Source organism: Odocoileus virginianus, chromosome 31 (genome assembly GCF_023699985.2).
Source record: "Odocoileus virginianus isolate 20LAN1187 ecotype Illinois chromosome 31, Ovbor_1.2, whole genome shotgun sequence".
Taxonomy (NCBI): Eukaryota; Metazoa; Chordata; class Mammalia; order Artiodactyla; family Cervidae; genus Odocoileus; species Odocoileus virginianus.
The window spans coordinates 35,714,072-35,719,380 of NC_069704.1; positions in this window are offsets into that span (position 1 = coordinate 35,714,072).

A 5,309-nucleotide genomic window follows, 5' to 3' on the forward strand; every position below is an offset into this window, starting at 1 on the left:
CGTTTATGGGGCATGTGTTTCAGGCTTCCTGTGGCCAATCATTCTGATTTGCCTGGTGCTGGGTCCATATTTGGTTCTCAGGAATCTCTCATGTGTGTGCGTATTTCTCTGAGCCAAGATGGATTCCACCCAAGAGGCCTACGGGTAGATTAGGCGTCACTCCCCTTCTGATGTCCAAGGAGCTTTCCAGTGATGAAGGTTTCCTTGACTTTAAGAATGAGAAATATGTGGTCTCTTATCTTCTATCTGGGCAGGGATCAGCCTCCCCTCTGGATTGTCCTGCTACTGATATTTCGGAATTTCTGTCCACAGGGAATGAACTCAAATTGCTTTCCCTGAGGAGGGTGGTGGGGGTGGGGGGGATCTACCTCCTGCTTCAGTAGTGGGGCAGCTGCAAGAAGAGTAGATCCCTGCACCAACGCCCCAAAACCTTCAAGTTAAAGAGACCATAACTGGATTCAGTTCTATATTCAGCACAAAAGTCTCAACACCACCTTTCTCTTTCAAGGCTGTGACCTTGAAACAGCTCCCACTGTGGGAAAGTAGGCCCAGCGAACATTCCAAAGATAGAGGGTGGGGGAGAAGCCTTGCGACTGCTTTGGGTCCAGCTGGAAGGTCAATCAAGGCTCATGCCCTCTCCAGTCCTCCTCCAACACCACCCCGGACCAGAATAGACGCAGAAACTCTGGAATCAGCAGTCTGTGCTTTAACAGGCCTTCTGGGTGATTCTGATGCATGCTGAAGTTTTCAAACACTGTACTAAAGTGATAAATGGACATTCTCATCTATCTTAGACATCTATGCACAGAGAGGAATTATGTCTGGACTGGGAAATTCTTCATGGAGACTGTGACATTTTAAAGGAAGCCCCAGGCCAGATAAGCGAGAAGCAATTCAGGCCAAGTACTGTGTACCCAAAGGCACACAGGCAAGGATTAGCCTGGCCTTTGGAGGGATCTACCAGTCGTTCTGTGGGACGGTCCCAGGGAAGGCAGGGGGATGAGCATGCAGAGGCAGGCAGGGGCCTTGAATATCACGTTTCAAGCAGCGAGGTAACACGGTGCCCATTTCCTCTCCCCACGGCTGTCCAGACGGGCCTCAGTCAGACTTTGGTGGGCCCATTTCCCGGCCCCGCCTGCCTTTCTCCTCGCTCTTCTCCCAATTCTCTCAGCTCCTCCCTTCCCCTGGGGGTGGGACGGTCGGGTTTCCAGGCCAAGCCCACCCCTTCTCCTCCCCCATCCGGCCGACTCGCTGTTGTCAGGCAGCCGGGCGTGTCTGGCTTGCGGCTTCGGAGCCTTTGGGGGAAAGCCCAGGGTGAGGGTCTGTGGGCAGGCTGCCGCGCAGGCGCACCAGCTGAAGGACGCCGCGGGGCTTTCGGGGCTGAAGAGAAGGAGACACCTTGTCTCCGGGCGGGGTCTATGACGTCAGTGTCCGTTGCTCAAGACCCAGGCTGGCGTCTCTCATCGCCACCACAGCCTGGGGAATTGGCTCCCAGACTTCGCCCTCTTCTCCCTGACCTGCCGAGCTGGTGACTCACAGCGGGTCTGGTCTCCTAAGCCCTCAACACAAGATGCCTGGAGGTGATGAAGGGTGATAACAGCTTCCTAGCAATCGGTCCTGTTTACCGAGCACTCAGACTGCTGGCAATGAGTCACCTACTCCTTGTAGTTCTCAACTTTATGCCAACCAGTGCCGGTTTCTTATCATACTTTTCAGTGTCACTCAGCATTCGTAGATAATGTGACCCACCTACATGGCGGTTTCCTAATATTAAACCATAAAATGCCACAATTAGTGTAAGTTAAAGTGTGAAAGAGTGCCAGTTGCTCAGTTCTGTCCAACCCTTTGCAACCCCATGGACTATAGCCCATCAGCCCCTATATGTGCCATGGGATTCTCCAGGCAAGAATACTGGAGTGGGTAGCCATTACCTTCTCCAGGGGATCTTCCTGACCCAGGGAGCGAACCCAGGTCTCCTGCATTGTAGGCTGAGTCTTTACCATGAGTCACCGGTGAAAGTCGCGCAGTCGTGTCCGTCTCTTTGCGACCCCATGGACTATACATACAGTCCACGGAATTCTCTAGGCCAGAATACCAGAGTGGGTATAGCCTTTCCCTTCTCCAGGGGATCTTCCCAACCCAGGGATTGAACCCAGGTCTCCTGCATTGCAGGCTGATTCTTTACCAGCTGAGCCACAAGGGAAGCCCTTATGAAAACTGCCAAGGAGGAAAAAAAGTTTTTCCTCTACCCTTCTCAGCTCTTCTGACTGGTCTAAAAAAGTTAAATTGACAGGAGACAGACTAACAGGAAAAAATCAAATGTAATCACTTAGGTTCAAGAAACCCACATTAACAGGAGAGATTCCAAAGACACACAAAAATAGCATATATATGTCATTCTGGGCCAAAGAGAAGGGAGCGCTGCCTGGGACTTCAAAGGGAAGGAAGGCAATTTATAGAAGATGAAAAAAGAGCAAATGTTTGGTAAACAAATGTTTGCTGGGCCGTGTAGAAACAATGGGGCACGGAGAAGAAGAATTTTAACAGACAGACTTTGCCAGTTTCCGCCCCGTACACAGCTAGTTTGTATTATACTGTAGATATCTCTGGTGATGGTTCTCTTCCTGGAGAAGTTTCTCTCTCTGAACTCGTTTTAGACAGCAGGGAGGTGAAAAGAAAACACTTCTTGAATCTTTTGTTTCTTCCTCATGCCAAAGAGACATATTCTGGGGTGGCAAATTTTGCTCAAATACAGACTATATCAAAGGGTTGTGAGAACATACAAACTGAGAACTGAAGGATGGGGCAGGAGTTGGGTAGAAGAAGAGGGAAATTAGGATGTCGAGGAGGGAAAGCGTTCCAGGCAGAAAGAACAGCGCTGAGGGATGACAACACCGTTATGAACCAGCATCCTTTGGAACAAAGCAAAGCTCCAGCTGAGTTAGATCAGCTGAGGGGCCTTGTATCTGACCTCCCCCCATTTTGGGCCCTAGCTACTACATCAGAAAGAGGCTCTTTCCTTTCCCTGGAAGCAGCCTACCGGGGACCATTCCCTCCTGTCCAGACTCTTCTGCTCCTTGTTGAACTATTGCATAGGGAGAAACACAAAACAGTTCCAGGAAGGCTTGATGCTGAATATGATTTGCGTATGCATTCTTCCCTTTCATTCGTGCCCCTTTTGGCAGAGAATGTAACTTTTATCCTAGTAGCCTTTATGCCCACCTTCCTTACTCCTATGTTGGAGGCAGCACGTATCTGGGTAATAAAAACACATTTCCCAACCTTCCTTGCAAATGGGAATGGCTAATGAGAAGTCAGTGGAAGTGACTGGGTGGGGTTTTGAGAAAGCTATTCAAAGGAGTAAACTTAGCAAGCTCCCCTTTTTGCTTTCCCCCTGTTCTTTCTTCTTTGTCCCTGGGACATGAATTTGATGGGTGGAGCTCTGACAGCCATTTTTCATGCATGAGGTGATCTTGAAGATTGATGTCATGTACCAAGGATGGCAGAGCAGATGACTGATCTCAGTTTCTGAGACCTTCTACAGCCCCCATACCAGCTTGACCTGCATGAAGACAGTTTATCATGTAAGAGGAAAATAAGTCCCTATCTTATATGCGTGCCTGCATGCTCAGCCGTACTCTACTTTTTGCAACTCTATGGATTGTAGCCAGCCAAGCTCCTATGTCTATAGGATTTTCCAGCAAGAATACTGGAGTATATTGCCATTTCCTCCTCCAGGGGATCTTCCTGATGCAGGGATTGAATGCAAGTCTCCTGTGTCTCTTGCATTGGCAGGCGGATTCTTTACCCCTGAGCCACCTGGGAATACATTGCTGTTTTGAATCTCTTACCAGTGACTGGACAAAATTCTTCATTGGAGTAACTCTGAAAGTCCTCTAATAATTCAATTTTTCTCCACTAAATAGTCCTCAGGTCATCCATTCATTTATTCACTCAAACACGCTCTGATTGAAAATAACCCCATGTTCTAGAATCAGATGAGATTTATGTGGCAGCTAAGCTGTGTATTTTTTGAACACGGGGGCCTTGGTAGTGGGCAGGGGGGTGGGGTGAGGGTCCAGTAGGATTTTATAAGTTTTGCTGAACAGTTTCCACTTCATAAGCCTGGTCTCTTTTCTGGAGGCTGCCATGGTCCAGAGCAGCAGGAATAAGTCCTGGGAGGAGGGGGCCACAGAGGTGAGAGCAAACCCTCCTCTGGCTCTGACCCGTGGGACGCTTGCTTTCCTCCTGGATGCCTTTGAGGGATGAGTAAACCTGACAACTTAGCCAAGCAATCAGCAAGCCAGCAAGTGCCAGGCCCCAGTGAGGAGCCTTGTGTCCTCCCAAGAGAAGAGATAAATGGGCAATTTGTGTCCCCATAAAGGTCCCACCATGCAGTGTGGAACTTCTGTCATAAGCTCCCCCCTGCCACTGCTGTCCCCCAGGACTTGGGTATAAATCCTAGCCATTTCCTTCTCCAGTTTCCCACAGTGACTAGCCTTTGTCTAATTTCACCACTGTGGGGAGCTGGGGAGGGTTTCCTGCACAATAAATCTTTCACCAGCACAGTGGTTTTATCATTAGAGAGAACGATGCTAAAAGAAGAGTGGGACTTCCCTGGTGGTGGTGGATAAGAATCTGTGTGCCAGTGCTGGGGACACAGGTTCAATCCCTGGTCCGGGAAGATTTCCACATGCCAAGAAGCAACTAAGCCCAATGTGCAGAAACTACTGAAGCCCAATGCCCTAGCCTGTGCTCCGCAACAAGAGAAGCCACCACAGAGAGAAGCCCAAGTGCTGCAATGAAGCATAATAGCCCTTGCTTGCTGTAACTAGAGAAAGCCTGCACAAAGTAATGAAGACCCAAAGCAGCCAAATAAATTAAAAAAAAAAAAAAAGAGTGAATGTAAGTGACTAATGTGTGATGAAAAGGAACGGCTCAAGGTGACAAGACAAGGATAAGCCTGTGATCACAGGGCAGAGTTGAGGAGGTGTGGATGGAGCACACGCCAGGAACTGGCGTGGATGGTGTCACGGAGGCACGCCAGGAATGTCCACCTATGGTCTGACTGCAGAAGAGTATGGAAGAGCTTCCAGTGGGAAGAGAAACCAGGATACAGTGTGGGTCCCTCTCCTCTTGAAGACGAGCAGCTGTCTGCTTGGACATTAGCTCCACAGATGTGCCAAGGATGTTGGACACACCGGTGTCAGGTCTGGAATCCAGCCTTCTGGATGCAGAGGGGACAGTCTTCTCACTGAAGGACACCCAGAGGCGCCCTAGCGCAGTGTCTGAAGGGGAAGCATCTACTC